The sequence below is a fragment of the Python bivittatus genome, unplaced genomic scaffold, assembly GCF_059951505.1.
Source record: "Python bivittatus isolate LINGU-HERP-01145 unplaced genomic scaffold, Pbiv_v1 ctg000210_np1212, whole genome shotgun sequence".
NCBI lineage: Eukaryota > Metazoa > Chordata > Lepidosauria > Squamata > Pythonidae > Python > Python bivittatus.
Window position 1 is genome coordinate 3,134,177 of NW_028277053.1, and position 17,079 is coordinate 3,151,255.

Below are 17,079 nucleotides of genomic sequence, written 5' to 3' on the forward strand. Positions count from 1 at the left end.
TTGGCACTTTTGTCAATCTTCCTCAGCCTCCGAACTCAGTTTTAGAGGAGAGAAGAGTTCTAAAGTGGCTCCCATAAAGTTACCTTCCCTGGAATCCTTCTCTTTCTGGTTAAAAATATGTAAAATATTTTTTACATATCCCACTTTGCCACACTGGAAACCTCACATTGCAAATTTGTTGAGTTGGCCTTCTGGTTGGAGAGGTGGTTCTCTTCCAAGTGGATTTGCTCCCAGCTTTGAACTGGATGAGTGAGGGATCTTCTCTGTATCCAAAGGGCTTTCTGAAGTCTTTTGCTCATGAATCAGGCATTGTCCAAACCCTGACTTCACCTCTGCAAGTTTCTCTGCCATTTTAGTCATTTCAGTGATGTGAGGGGCTCAGGTACATACCTGCTCTTGAAAGCAGTCTGGTAAGAAATTGAAGAACAGCTCAAGAAATGCAAGGAATGAGAAGTTCTTCAGTTCTTCCCATGTCTTTATCCAAGATCTCTCCAGCCAAATCTCCCTGGATCTCCTAATTCGGCAGCAAACACTGAGTAGCTATTGCTGAACTTTCTGAGGTTGTGAAACTTCTAACGGGCATTTTCCACTGTAAGCCCAAGCCTGATTTTCATCCCCTCTTGGAACAGATCATAGTTATCCATGTCACTCAACCCAATTTCCATTGTTTCCACCAGTACCAGGCAACCAATGTCTTGGTTTTTGAGAGTTTTAAATTCCACATATGTCCGTTCAAATTTGGCCAAGTGCACTTAGCCCCCTTTTTAACCATGCCATTGTTGCTCCATGTGCCATCCTTTTTTTCTTCTAGTTTTACTTCTGCCTCTTGAGCAGTGCATTTTTTTCCTAATCCTTTCACAGTTCTGCCCATGCACTCCGCATCTCACTTGTCAACCTCCATGCCCTTTAGAATGGCAGCTGGAACCTCTTGGTGCTTTCCCGAGGTTGACATTCTGACCTCCATGCCCTCCTCTGCAGAGCTGGTATGCTGGGTGACTTTGCCTCCCTTAGAAGCACACACTTGATCTAATTCCTTAACTAGCCATGGTTTGTAGATTAGAAAGAAAAGGGGGAGAGGGAATTGGACAGATCTACTGATGATCCCTTTTCTTTCTTACACTTTTAAGCCTGACAATCAGGCTTGCCTTTAATGTCCAACTGCTGTTGTTAACAGTTCATCCCACCCCTCCCATTGTACAATTGCAGGGATGCACTCACACACACACACACACACACACACACACAGAGGATGTAGTGCTTTGGGTGCCACTGATTCCCATGAGAGAATCTCTAAACCCTATACCTCTATACAATAATACTGTTCCGGCTTACATACAAATTCGACTTAAGGATGGATCTTGGGAACGGAACTTGTTCTTAAACTGGGGACTACCTGTATTCAAGTCTTTAATGTAACATCAAGGATAAAAAATAGAAGGAAGTTGAAAAAGCACAAAAGGAGAAAGGAGAAAAGAAAGATTGAACAATGACTTTTCGATCACTGCTCCTTCACTATGAAAGTCCCACAGCTGAAATCATACTCCATAAAATAAAATAAATTCCAAATCAGCATTTAGCTTTCTTTAGTCTCTAGCTTGCTATATCACTATGGATCGAGGCTTCTTTTCTTACCTGACTTTCAGCTAGCCCTGGGGGGAGATCTCCAATGGTAAGGAAGATGAAAGATGAAAGCAAAATGCAGCTCCCCTCCTTTTCTAAAAGCCCACTGGAGAGCAGAAAACTCCCAACTCCTGATTGGCTCCTCAGCATTTGAGTTTCCTGGGCTTCTATTGTCTCTGCCCATTATCTGGATTGACAAATCAGTTCATTTTTCTTTAACTCTCTCATCTTCAACAAGGTTCCCTTCAGATGCATTGGAAGTACAACTCCTAGAACCTGCCTTCCAAACTAGCACTAAATCTGTACAATTTGTCCTGTTTATTTTGTTTCATATGCTCCAAGAACTAAGCCTAGATATAATCACACATATTTTTAAATTATGGCCTGCCAATCTTCTAGGGAAGTCAGGGTGATATACGCAGTTATCTTTCATCACTTTCACTTCCCCCTTAACCTCAAAACAATTTAAAGGGGGCAGTTATTATAAAAAGAAATGACAATGACTAAGAAAGGCCCAAGGTTGCCTAATGAGTTTTATGACTAAAAGGGTCGGAGGGGGAAACATTTCCGTCACCCGGTTGGGCAACACTGAAGAATCTCTCTGTCTTCTTGAAGGACACTTCCTTCCCTTTTTGGACTTCCTATTCATCACGAAACACAAAGAAGAGCCACCTGATTTGCTCTATCATAGCAGTTAAGTTACATTCTTCTACTATCACTCATTATTTGGGTCAAGCTGGCTGAAAGAACATATTCCACTTCTAGGAATAGGTTAAGAAAGTCTTCACAGGATAAAGCAGGAAAACATCCACCGTTAGAGTCAATTTATCAATAAATAATATCCATCACTTTTATACAGAATATGGATAAGCACAGAAAAGCTCTATTATTTATTGTTTCAGCAGAATCCTGCACCTTTGCAGTCACAGATTCATTTAAAAAAAATGATTAGCCATAAAGATAATTTCACAATGTGTGGGAAGAGAAACATTCAACAGGGCTTCCAATTATGACGATGAGGCATCCTATCGTGCCTATATCATCTCTCTCCATGACCATTGGAAGGCGTTCAGTATGTTACTTAAGTATGTTACATGTTATTTAAGCCCCATTGATATGGTACTTTTTCCCCCTAACTCTGGTTGACAATACTCAGAAACACCAGCCCAACTGTGCTGATAAGGTAGAGAAAGATATAAAATATTTATGGTATGATTCAAACAAACACAGACTGGTCTCAAAAAAGACAAAGCAGTTTATATCTAAGGTTGACCGCATCTTCTCAGGAAGAACTGATTCCCCCTTCCTTAATCTCTGGAAGCTGATGCTAGTTTATCATACCAACTAATTAACTGATTTAAAAGAGGGTACAGATAGTTTTTAATTGAAACAGAGGGACAAGATTTCAGATTCTTTCTCCAGATGCAATTACTCCCTTGAAAACTAGTCTCCTGTTGCAATGCATCGAGGTTGACCATTTGTTTAAAGCCAACGAGGCTCTCTAGCAGAACAGAAAACAGAGATGACTCATCCCTGAGTTCAACAGAGGAGCTTTTTCTATCCCTGTATAAAACAAGCTAATCCTCCATCAAAATGGTTAATTCTCAAAGACAAGGATTTCAGTGAACTGCAGATTTTGTAAACATTATTTAATATTTCCCCCTTAAGCAAACCTAATAATCTCCTATTAACCTAGACTAATTATTGTAATTATTAAAGAGAAGAAAGCATATCATTCTTGTTTGGTTTTTCAAAATTATCATTTTCTCTAATCCTAGCAATTTTACACTTTTAAAGAGACAAAGAAATGTTTTCATACCTCCCCGTGGTGGAAGATTAGAATCATCCTACAAGCCCGCTCTCAGGCAGAAGATTCAAAGTTCGGGGGGGGGGGGGGACAGTAATGGTTGCATCATAGCCTCCTGCTATGTCAGACAACAATTGCCTAAGAACTTCAAATTGCACTTCTGAGAAATTAAAGCAGCATATTTAAAACAATGATTACATCAGTTATGTCTTTTTATTACAATGTATTTGGTTGTGCAATTCATTTCAGCTTTCTTCTTCTGAAAAGCACATTTCCAATATTTAACATAATGGGGAAAATCCATATTCCATTAGTTATCCTAAGCTGCAATTGATTTTAACAAATCAGAATTTCTTTCCAAGTTCATTTATTCATTTTTGTCCTATACCTTTTTGTCCTATACCTTTGCGAAGGACCTCAGGAAATTAAGGGCTTCTCCACTTTTATTCATGAAGAGAAAATACTATACACATAAAGTAGCAACCTATACAGCTGCCGGGTTCAGGAAGTAGACGTCCACCCAATATTCACACATATGGAATTACACAGATGAATTGGTAATATTAGCATGTTAACAGTGACATTCTCCAGTTCAAAACATACTGTTGGTTTTTGTATCAACAGCATAAACAGGACTATTCTTACATCCATTTTATCTCTTTTTATTTGGTCAACATGAACCAAAAGGAACATATCCTGATGTCCATGGGATGGGGGCATTCCAAGCTTGCATTCTAATTCCCTTCCAGCTGACAAACAGGATACAGCAACTAGCCCTACATGCATCAACACGTTTTTTCTAAGCAAGCCATAATAATTCTGTTACTTATTAAAAAAACAAAACACACAACAGTAATTATCAGACTGCAACAAGAGTGGACTACAGTATAACCTTCCTTTCTACCACAACCAACAACCACCTCATTCAGCAAACCACACCAACTCATCTTTCAACCTATGCCATATGAATTTACTTGACAACAGATGTACATCTTTACTTCAGGAGATTTAAATGTAATGAAGTGCAAGAGTAGATCTCATCAAGGCAGAAGAAAAAAATGATGTATATACAGAAGTAGATTACAAGACAGAGGTATCTTTGCTACCCTTGACATCCTCCATATGGCCTGCCACAAAAGCTGCAGTCTATTTCCTATAAATAAATCTGGTTCTACAATTCATCGCAGAAACCCCAAGGAAACCTTTCATTATTCAGGGCCATCATCTGCAGCTAACTTTGGTAGGACAGTGCCAGATGTCAAGTTATAGCTTCAACTACCACTTCCCTCCCAAACTCCGTTGTTCACTCTTTCTGTAGCTCTCCTTTTAGGTCTGGCCTTACAATTTCATGGCTGCATTGCTCTACTTAAGGAGATGGAATGGAATCAAGGGTGCCCTTGCTGACATCTACTCCAGAGGAAAGACGAAAACATTTCCCATAGAAGAAACTGAACTCTATTTTTAAGAAATAGTGTTACAACTTAAAGTCAACAAGCAAGAGTCCATACCCATTACAGAAATCAATCTCTCCCAGGATTATATCCTTGCTGTTTTGATGTAATCTTTCAGAAAGTGAAAGATAAGTATTGGATAGCAGAAACCTGAGACTAAATGTGAAATTTAGTGTTTTTTTAAACTGTCCAACACATCATTCTACTAATTGGCTCTCTTCAAATATTAAATGTCAAGAGCAAAATACATAGTTCCCACCCCCTCCCCATTTCCAGCATACACATAAATGTAAAACATAAATCTTGACTGGGGTTGTGTCCAAGACACATTTGTGCATTTTTTAAAATAGAACATGAGATTAGCAGGGTTCCAAAAGCCACTGACATAATTAACAAGCTGCTAAGTGTTATTAGTATCTGGCCTGCTGATTTTTCTGGTTATTACAGAAGGGATAACCATAAAAATATCATAGCCTCTAAAGTTTACACTGCTGCTATGTTAGAGGAAAAATACTAATCACTCTGTTTTTAAAGTAACCTATACTATGTAGACAAGGATTGGCACAGATAACTGTCTCAGTGGGCACATTCTGGGTACTGTTAAAGGCAGCAAAGTGGCAAATGAGCCAATCTATGCATGTACATTTTCCTGTTTTCAGTCATCTCAATCAGATGCAAGAGAAACGTCCTGATAAATTAGGAATTAGCAAAGGGATGGATAGCATTTGAATTTCCATCTCAATCAGCAAACTGGGTTGAGCCAATCTGGATGATGTTTATCCAGTCCATCCTAGATGTAAGTTTTGCAAGCCTACTGAGCAAAAACTTCAAAATGTTTCTTTCTTCACTGTATGCAGTTGAACTTTTCACCACATTTGTGACGCTGCAAGGTTGCAAGAATGCAGATCAAAATCAATGTCTACGAATGATTTATAGCTGTAGATAATCACTACCTCAATTCTTCATGTTTGTTTGAGACCCCGGTGTTACATATACATCTTAAAAAGAAAACAAAACAATGGAACAATGAACGTTTCCTAAATCGAACTAAACCCTAACCCAAATTTATACCCACACTCCAGAAATCCATTACTATTATAATGCAGAAAGGTATTAATACAGTTCCTGATCATGGAGGACTAATAAACTAATAACACTAAAGCACCTAACCATTTCTAACATGAATTTTGAAGTTATTTATCTAGTGTATTTCCTCTAATGTCAAACACTAAAAATCTAATGGAAATTTACTGTATCCATTGGAAACCAGGGGGGGTGGGGAACCACATCACGACTCTTCCAAACAAATCCCAGGGATCTAATTTTAGATAGGAGCTTAATCCCCTCCCTACAAGCATTCAACACACATTAAATTACAGACATATATACCATCGTCACCCACAGAGAAGAGTAAATGAGTGAATTAGACCAACCATCATTTTTGCTTTTCTTGGGAGACTAGTTAAAAAGATGACTACATCTTAGCAGGGATCTCCCTGGAAACCCCAAATTGATCCAGTGCTCTGTAAAATTCCCATACCTTTATTACTTCAGCCATCCCCTAACTTCCCTTCTAATAATGATACTGATATTCTGAAAGATGTACAGAAATGATACTGTTATTAACCTGCTTCCTCCAAATATTCCGGTCCCAAATAAAACCATTTTTCTATCCCCGTGCTTTCCCTTCCATCATCCATTTCACTCTCAACTCTCCATCTTCCCCAAATAGCATCCTTCCTTCCAACATAAATACAATTAGTAGCCAGCTCCCCTCTCAAATAGCTTCCCACTATACATATTTCTCAAATTTAAAAATAATCTCTGAAGAACAAAAGCCTTTTGAACCTGAAAGTTCGTATACCATCTGTGAACGCTGGCTGATCTTACAGAACTGGAATTAAATTCCTCCTGTGAATATGTTTATAATGGACCAACAGAATTACCTAACAAACTATAAATACAGCCATTCCCAAGTGCCTGCTTGTCCTTGCACTGTTCACACAATCATGACAACTCTGGCAGTTAAACCCCCAACCCTATTTTCCAATAGCAAACTTCCACATGTCAGATTACTAGTCCTACATAAGTTATCCCAAAGACAAAGAAATAACCCTTTTTTATATAATCTTCCTAAAAGGCAGCCTAAAAATATTATTATTAATAATAATATCCAATAATAAGCCAATAATAAAAATACTATCCAAGGAAATCTTTTTCAGCCTCTGCTTCAGTTCTGGATAATAAAAATCAACTGTATTTATTTCTATTTCAATGCAAAGCAACAATTGCTTACCTAATTTTCAGGGCTGAAATCAGTGTAATTTAAGCATTTATGCTATAAATCCCAGGAAAGTTAAGGATTCTCCTTCTATACAGCAAAATGTCAATGTACTAAGCTGTTTTTTTCCTCTCACTGAAGCACATGAATCTTCCGCTTCTTTACTGTATGAAATAGAAGAATCACACCCTTCAATATAAATGAAATGGGATTTACACAGTAAACATTTAATTATAATTCTACGTAAAAGGAATGGGCTCGAGGCAGCCAATGTATAATTATAATTCTACATAAATGGAACCGGATATATACACAGGCTGTTATATTTACATGAAATAGAAACGCATTCTGCATTTACCAAAAAGCAAAGCTAGCGTTTTCTCCCAAATCATTTCTCTTCGGAAAGGCGAGGGGGCTCTTAGATTTGATGAGAGTAACATAAAAGAGGCAGACCAGCTTTCCTGTCTAATTTTTTGGTGGGGGGGGAGAGGGGAGGGGAGGAAGGGTTTTCAGTGCAGGTTAGGTTTCTTCCAGGGAAACTCAGCTGATGGGCATCCACCTGTACAGCTGTGCTGCACCTGACTCAAAATGCCTGGCAAAGAAGGCACAGAATTTAGGATGGGTTTATCGATATTGAGAAACCTGGAAGAGGCAACCTGGATCCACTCTGTCGATGGAGAGCAGGGTGCGGGGGGGGGGTGTCAGAAGATCACAGCATCTCCCCCGCTCTCGCCACAATGGGGGGTCCACGTTGCTTTCCTCTGTGGGCAAACCTGTAAAAGGGAACCCCGTCCCCACTGCCCCCCACCCCGTCCCAGGGCGTCCCTCTCCCCGCCCCCCCGAACGAAGCCAGCCCCATCTTCTGCTCATCTCGCCCCGGGTTCTCCTGCTGGGCCTCCCCGGCGCGTGCCCACAGCTCTGGACCGGGCACCCTCCAGGTCTCTCCCGCCCGGTGAACTTCCGAATTCGGCGTGCCCGGAGCAGAGCCGACGCCGGGGGCAGTGCCAACCCGGGGCACAGGCTCAGGCATGGCAGGGATGCAGCCCGGAGGCTGAGAAATCGGCGTACCCCAGGACCTTCGTCACACGGCAGTGCGCATCGCAGCAACAGCAACAGCAATAGCAATAATAGCGATACTAATAACAACGTCCCTCGTGATGGTGGCAGCGGGGCAGCAGCAGCAGCAGCAGCAGCATCCCTCAGGCGGGAAGGCTCTGCATCCCAGGCTCCCCCCAGGCCCCCAGCTCCGGTGACCCCATGAACCCTCCGGGAGATGGGAGGGCCCCCGCCCCCCGCCTGCCCAGCGCCCTTGGGGGGCTTCAGCACCCCCCTCGGGATCCCCACCGGGGGAGCCACCTCCCCTCCCTCCACGCCCGGCTCACCTGAGGCGAGGAGGCCCGTCACGGCGCCGGCAGCGGCGGCCTCCCGGCAGACGCGGTCCCGCCAGCGGCGGCGGCAACAGCAGCAGCAGCAGCAGCCGCGCCTCGCGCCTCGCCGGGGAGCCTCGCGCCCGCCGCCATCTTGGCCAAGGGGAGGGGCGCGCGGGGGGCGGAGCCACGGGCGCCCCTCAGGCGCGGGGCTGCCTGGAGTGAGTCCCCTGGAGAGGGAGAGGGGGCGCTCCCGCGGGGGACCCGCGGAGTACGGGGTCACAGGCGCCCCTCAGGCACGGCTCCGGCAGAGCCCCCCCAGAATAAGGGAGTTGATAGACACCCCTCAGGCATGGCTCCCCCTTGAGTATTGGGGGGCCTTGGGGGCAGGCAGGGGGGCTCAAGCAGAGGCCCCCAGAGAAAGGGGGTTCATAGGCACCCCACAATAATGGAATATCACAGTATTAATCACCCCGAATAATGGGGGGTCTTGGGGCAGTTCAAGCAGAATACGGGGGTTCATAGACACCCCTCAGGCGTGGCATCCCCCGAGTAATGGGGGCCTTGGGGGTAGGCAGGAGGACTCAAGCAGAGGGGGCACCTAGATGTCCCTCAGTAATGGCAGCTCCAGGAAACTGAGCCTCCCTGAAGAATGAGGGGAAGGGGGGGGGACCCCAGCAGAGCCCCCCAGAATAAGGGAGCTTATAGACACCCCTCAGTCATGGGTCCATATAGCAACCCCCCCCGAGCAATGGAGGGCACACGGGGGGCTCCAGCAGAGGCCCCTCAGATTAAGGGGCTTCATAGGCACCCTTCAATCATGGAAGACCACATTATGAATTATATACTGAATAATGGGGGGGGCCTTGGGAGCTGCTTAAGCAGAGGCTGCCCAGAATGAGGGGGTTCATAAATGCCCCTCAATAATGGAAGATCACAGTATGAATCACCCCTGAATAAAAGGGGGGCTTGGAGGGACAGGCAGGAGGGGGCACTCCAGCAGAAGCCTTAGCTCAGCACCCCAGAATAAGGGGGCTCATGGGGTCCTCCATGTAATAAACCCCCTTTATTACTTCTCAGGGCTTGGGGGGCACACATGGGGACTCAAGCAGAGACCAACCAGAAAGAGGGGGTTCATAGACACCAATAATGGAAGATCACATGAAGCTCCCCTGAATAATGGGGGTATCCTTGGGGGGCAGGCAGGAGGGGGTGCTCTAGTAGAGATCTCAGTTTCAGTACTCCAGATTAAAGGAGTTCATACTGTGAAACAGCCCTAAATAATGGGGGCTTCCTATTACTGAACACCTCATATAATGGCTGCAGGAGGGGGCATTCAAGGAGTGATGTCAGCTTCAGCACCCTGGAATAAGGGAGGATCATATTAAGCACCCCAAAATAATGGCTTCATTCAAACTGAACACCCCTGAGTAATGGGGGGCCTTATGATGATAGCAGGTAAGACCTGTTCAAGGACAGGTCTTGGCTTCAGCACCCCAAAATAAGGGGGGACTTTTCACAGGATTGAGGCCAGTGCATTGTAACAGGGGACACTCCATCTGATTATGGAGGGGGGCCTCCACAGGAGTGAATGAGATGTGGGGTTCCCTGTCCATGGTTGCTGAGGAATAGTGGGGGACTTCAAATTCAGAACCCCTAAATTACATTGAGCTTCTTGCCAAAGGGGGTGCAGACACTGTAGGCAAGCGTTCTTCCTTCAGGCACTCCCAATTAAGGGAGTGGATCCATATTATTTAATAATAGGTCCTGTTAGACTGAAACAGTATACAGATTTTATCAATAAAAATTAATCACATGGAGGCTTCTGGGCAAAGGGGGAAAGGAGTGTTTATAGTGGGGGGGGGGTCTTTGTGAACAACGGTATGCTTTCATCCTGGAAGAACAGATGCAGAGGGGAGAGACTTGGAGAATTTATAAAGGGAAAGTTGGGCTAAACATTCACCACCTTACTCTCTCCTATGTCCTCCAGATGTTTTGGACTGAGTATTGCATAATACTCAGCTTGCATAAGAATTCTGAGTATTGATGTCCAGTGCATCTGGAAGACAGCAGGAAGGGTAACAGCATCTATCTATCTATCTATCTATCTATCTATCTATCTATCTATCTATCTATCTATCTATCTATCTATCTAATACTGCAGTGAATTTGGAAAATCAGGCTTGGATACTTTAATTTACATCTTGCTCAGCCTAACCTACCTTGGAGAATTGTTAGGATAATGTAACGCTGTCTCCGGCTTCTTAGGAGAAAGAGGACATCTAAAACTATGTTGGCAAAGAGAACTGTTTAAAGGTCTTGGTTTCATCTGTATCCCCTCTTTCCAAAAAGGAGCTCAAGATGCTGTTAAAAGTCTTCCCGTGGTATCCTCGGACATTAGTTAAATACTGTAAGGGAAAGAGAGCTTAGCTGGAAGGAATCTATCTGAGATACAGAAAGAATCACACATTTAAACCACATTGCTTGCTTTAGTTCAGTACCAACCATAGCAACCTGCTAACCTTTGAAACCAAGTACACGCAATATAAATTTGAAAAAATACAGAATTAGGGAGGATGATAAAATCAGATGCAGTTTGGAAAGAGTGATCTAAGAAGAGTACTGACATATAACATCCTCTAGTGAAAATGATCTAGTTTTAGATTTAGCAGCACAGTGAGAAGGAAATGAGTGTTTAAGGGTTTAGGTCTATTACTGGGGTCCATTTAGGTCCACTCATCACAATGTGAGCCTCCATTAGACATTCAAGACTTAACCAGATTAGCTGAAGTCAGAGAGGAGGGGACCTGATCAACCTCCATTATTAATTGGAACATTCAGTGGCAGAATATAGAACAGGTAAACAGTAGGAGGTAGCTACTTTTTGTGAGCCCCTGGACTGTGTGGCTCTTTTACTTGTGCTTAGCTCGGGGTGCTTGAAGGTTGCAATGTTTACAAGAAACATGAGGGTTTCTGCATAGATTTGCTCACATATCAAGTGCCAGCGGCCTTAGATGGTTATTGTTCTGTGTCTGGCTTGAGATTCACTTATTTTGTTCCAGTAAGGGATTGAGTGTGGTTACTGAAATGTACTTAAAGTTCTGCATGACCAGTCTTAACATCATTGTCTCTGTTCAAAATATTAATTGTTGCAATCATGGTTTGCAGACTGATGTTATTAGCAACACGAATGGCTTATTGGCATAGATTAGCGATGGATATTTCTAATGGAAGACAGCCACCATTTATTGAAATATTTATGTAGAATTTTCAAAGAGGCATGTGCATCCATGAATATATTCCCTGAATGTTTCTCTTTCTAGTTCCTTTTTTGTTTCCTTTTAAAAATAATATTGTGCATTGTTTATTTTTTATATTGAATTCAGTTAATAGAAACATTTTTAAGTTGCAATCATAACCATCATAAACACATTATGCACAGTGGTTATATATGTGTGCGTGTCTGTTTAACATGGCATTGATCCTGGATGGAGAAGAACAAAGAAGCAGTCATTTCTAACATAAACAGTGAAGAAATGTAATATTTCTTATTTCAAACAACTAATCAGCTCATTCTTTTCTTCCAGTTCTCTTAGGATGCTTAAAGGTTACACAAAATGAGGCCCTTGGCCTGCTCTCTGCCTATTAAAACTCAGGCTGCAATGCCAAGAAAGATTTTTGGTCTGTCTGTCAGGAAATTTAGCATTGATCCCTTAGAGCTTATGTTTGATGGGGATTGATTAACATTAAACCAAGGCAGAGAAACAGTATGTTTGAATGCAGCAGTAATGATGAGACAATACTTAAAGCAGCAGCTTTAAGTACTTTTGCTTTTACTACAAAAGCAGCTTTGGGAAAGGAATGAGGCTGGCTATAAATTATAAAAGAGGAAACCAAGTATCATGCATGGGTGGGGAGAAAATGCTATTAGAATCCATTTGCAACCAAAATGACTGAATGAAACTGAAAAACCGCTTTTCCTCCAGAATATTTTCAGACCAATGAATCTAGTGGGAAGCTTGCACTGATTTTAAAGATGTGAATGGGCGAAGCTCAGGACCAAACAGCAAGTTATGGTGATCATGCATTTTAAATTTAAATACTTTTTAGCAGCAGTCAGAGGCCCCAGTTAGACAAGGGGAAGTAGCTTTTAAAATTCTAATTTATTTATCATATTTATTCATCAAATTAAATCCATCTTTCTTGTAGTCATTAACTGCTATAAAGCAATATTTATTTATATTCTTCTGCATAGTTGCCATCCTGAAGCTGCTGTTTGCTTTTGGAGGGCTATTGACTTGGTTGATGTATCTTTTGGAAGATAAAGCAAGATATAAATGTGACATAAACATCAGTGAGCAAAAATGGTAGATTTGTTTTTTTACATTTTAATTATATAAATGTTTCATTGTTGGGCTCTGTCTTAGTTAATGGGTATTCAGTAACTGAGCCAGTTTGGTGTGGTGGTTAAGGCATCCGGCTGAAAACCAGGAGACCCGGCGTCCTAGTCCTGCTTTAGACACAAAGCCAGCTGGGTGACCTTGGATCAGTCGCTCTCCCAGCCCCGGGAAGGAGGAGGCCATGGCAAACCACTTCTGAGATCCTGCCAAGAAAGCTGCAGGGACTTGGCCTTGCAGTTGCCAGAAGTGGTAGCCACCCAAACAAGCAAAAACCCAGCACTGGCCAGCTGGGCACCGTTGCTAAAATCAGGGTCCTCATTTTGCTGATAGACGTAGATTGCAAATGTTGGAACTTTCTGTTGATTCTCTTTCCAAGCCATCGCAATGCCTGGTTTGTATTTCTTTGTTCTATCATATAAGCACAAGTATTCCATTTTCCAAAGATTTTTTTTTTTTACATCACATGCTGAATAAAGTCTCAGTATGTTCATTGCAAGAGTGGAATTACTCTCCTGTTTGTAAGAATTGACCTTTAAGAAAAGTTCATCTTCAAAAAGTATAGCCTTATTTGAAAATGCTGACTTCAGATAAGACAGATCCAGATAAAGGCTAAACCCCAACACAGTCTTGATAAGGGCAGAGCACGACTTATGGTGAGACCTACAAAGTTGAAGAAAACTTTGAGAAAAACTTGTAGATTTACTCTTGCCAGAAAAAGTAAACTTTGGTAAAAGAGGGAAGAGAGGCAAATATGGTCAGGGTGGAACTAGGGAAGTTCAGTGTTATTGTAGAGAAAATTAAAAAATGAACCAGCGTGTATTCCTGGAGAAAGAAAATCACTCTAAGAAAACAAGGGGAAATCCTGAACAAACAATTTGGAAAATAGGTCCAGGGCAGAGCTATCCAGCCATCAGGGGGGTCTGATGGGGTCAAAAAAGTCAAGATGACGGCCATGCGATTTTCCCCCCACCCCACCCCACCCCACCCCACTGCCAGACACTCCTGGATATCTGCACAGCTTGCTTGTTCCTCTTGTGATTAAGCACTAACAGGCAACCGTTGTGGTTGCTGCACCAATAATCCTGGGCTGGCAAGCAAGTGTGGCAGGCTGAAAAATCTGAGAACTTTGTAACCAAACCCTTGAATGGGAAGTCTTGACCCCCTTTCTGGAACAAGTCTAGTTTGGAAAGGACATTCCCAGTGGACAATGTTCCATGTTTATAGAGTATAGAAGAACGTATTTGATTGATAGTTGTACACATTCCAGTTCCCTTCCAGACTTTCCTAAATTCAAAAGGGAAAAAGGAGGAGCAGTCGCTTTGTTACAGATTTTTTAAAGAATGATCGCACGGTGGCTTGTATCCAAAGTACAACTGCCTTCTTCTGCCTTCCTCCCATGTTAATGTTTTCTAGGACTTACGTGATGCTCGTGTTCTGCCTTGATTAATAAATTTACACATTTTGCCTATAATTATTCTAATAATCTTCAGCAAAGGAAGGCACATTAAGATAATTCAGCCCTTGAAATGCAGCGAGGAACATATGCCAACGGGCCCACCCACGTCACCAGCTGCTTTTGATTAATCCACTTCGCGTTCTGCAAAAGCCGCTAATGAATACTCTGCACCACCAAGGCCCGTATTTCTCTGGGAGAACATCTGATCTTTCTTTGTAGCTGCTAGTCAGGAGGGGAGAAAAATTAGAACACCAAAACCTTTGAATAGGCACAAATGAAAAATGAGCAATCCGTCGAGAGCAGTTGTGAACCACGCAGGTTAGTGCGAGTTACCAGTTTGCAGTTGTTCCCAGAGGAAAATTGCTGGTTTTATTTTATCCCCTCAACAAGTTTAGTCAGGACCCCCTAGTGAAAAGATAAACAATACTCCGTCCAAATCACGTTTCAGGATGAAAAAATGACTTTTTGTGTTGGAGAAAACAGCAGGTAGCTCCACTGACCCACGATCTGGAGGAGTTCCAGAAGTATGTCTTTGACACTTTCCATATCTGGGGGAGAAAAAGCTTGCAACGTTCTTGCTGATGCACTGACATTTTAGAAGTCCGTACACGGTGAGACCTGCAGATGACATTTGCAGTACAGACTTCCTGGGACTTTAAAAGCAGAAGAGACCGTTGGCAGGAACCTCTTCTCCCGCAACTGCGGCAGTGCGAAACCCTGTAAAGGGCTGTTGGTACATGTAGGAAATGGGTATGGCCCTGGCCACGTATCTGGGATTTTGAAGTCTTTTTCAAGATGTAGCATTTCTCCAGTCCTGGCAGTTGCTAAAAAGTATAGAACTTTCGCACACAGATCTGTACAAGAGCAAGTGTGCACACGCTGGGGCTGTATCTGGCAACAGAGAGCATCCATTCTTGATTACTGGATCCCTGAGAATCCAACGTGCCACAGTTTGGTGTATGTGCTCGGGTACATACAACATTTTTAAGCCGTTAGATTATAGCAAAAGGAAACAAGCTTTACATTCTGTGCAGTGAAATGCTCCAGGGGCAGTTTGCAAGTTGTCAGCCCCCACAAAATCCCGCTCTGTCCTACATTTTTGACTAAATCGTCATTTAGGAAATACTTCTGGCACGCTCCGTGCTGCTGCTTGCCCCAGTCTGAAAAAATAATAGAAACCAGCTGCTAAAACACAAAGGGAGAAAGGGAAGGAACAGCCGCTTTTAGAAATGGGTGGCATGGAGAGAAAAGAATGTGAAAATAAGGAATTAATTATTAAGCCTATTGCTTTTAGAAAAACGTTGAGCCTCCCGGTGAACTGTAGTCTCTCCGATATAGTGTATTTCCTTTATTTAAGTTGCAAAAGCGTACTATGTCGGAGAGGTCAGAATAAGGATCACTTTTCCTTTTGGCTGAGAATCAGTTAATCAGAACTTTCTCCTCTTAGCTGCACGGAGGTCAGAGAGACAAAGAATCGTCGGTTCCCTTATTGGTTTTCCCTATATAGGCAAAGGGACCTGCCTCCCTATCAGATCACAGGTAGGATGTTAGAAATCAGAAGTTTCCATCCTAACATACGTGGAAATATCTTAGTTCTAAATAGAATCAGGTTCACTGGCTGAAATTTTTGTAACCGTCCCGTTAACCTTGCTTAAAGGAACACTTTGAGACTCTTGGGTTGGAGTAAAAGGTTGTTGCCTGTCATGGTCTGTGAAAAGAGTGTCACTAATGCCAGGTGGCTGTTTTTTGAAATTGTAGCTAGTTGTTCTGTTTGCCCTGGTGGTTACATCATCTCCCTCCACTCAATTGTTTCATGGCACAGAAGAGAGAAGGATCACCTTGTGTCCTCCTTTCCATCTCTGCTCTGCTGCCATGATGTACTTAAAGGGGTTAAGGAATCCCCAAAGGCCACTCCCTTTAGGAGGGTCCATGCTGAATTGTTTCCTATAGCTTTGCAAAGTTGGGTGCCTTTTGATCGAGATCAGTGTTTTTTGGCAACTTTAAGATGGGTGGACTTCAATGCCCAGAATTCCCTATGCTAGACTTCCCATGCTGGGAATTCTGGGTGTTGAGGTCCCCCCATCTTAAAGTTGCCAGCGTTGAGAAACACTGATCGAGACAGAGAGATAATGCAGATGGTTGATATTAGATTGCCTCTGGCCTTTTCTCCTGTCTTTCTTTTTCTCTGCTTTGGTTTAACGGTTTATTTAGGTTTGCTGTTGTTTAATTTGTTTGCGGATGTTAATAAATAAACACGAAGCTCTGTGTTTGCTCGCTGATCCGTGAGTGCGCCTGCTCTAACCTGAAGACAGGGATTGGCTGGGAATATGCTGGACACAAACTAAACTGGAAATCACGCAGAATAATTTTCCAACACACCCAATTTGCTAAACCATCACTAACCAAACTAAAGTTTTCTTATTTATTTGATTTTTACCCCATCTTTATTTTTGGTCAACCCAAGGCGACATACATACCTAAGGCTCCACCTCCTATTTTCCAGCCACAACAACCCTGTGAGGTAGGTTGGGTTGAGAGGGAGAGACTGCCCCAAAGTCACCCAGCTGGCTTTTCTGTCCAAGACAGGACTCGAACTCGGGGTCTCCTGGTTTCTAGCCTAGTGCCTTAACCACTAGACCAGTGTTGTCCAAACTTGGCCACTTTAAGACGAGTTTGGACAACACTGCACTAGACCAA

At 42.8% G+C, this 17,079-nt stretch overlaps 1 protein-coding gene across 6 annotated transcripts in view; it reads right to left on the minus strand.

Moving 5' to 3' along the window:
• Nucleotides 1–8,683, minus strand: part of DENND4A (DENN domain containing 4A) — an 84,346-nt gene extending 75,663 nt beyond the window's left edge. For 4 of the 6 annotated variants that reach the window (XR_015795870.1, XM_088139196.1, XM_088139197.1 and 1 more), the window contains exon 1: nt 8,542–8,683. The gene's annotated coding sequence lies outside the window, so the exon portion shown is untranslated. Of the gene's footprint in view, nt 1–7,174; nt 7,324–8,541 lie in introns of all 6 variants that reach the window. The other 2 variants (XM_088139195.1, XM_088139194.1) reach the window with 1 other exon arrangement.
• Nucleotides 8,684–17,079: the final 8,396 nt, after the last annotated feature.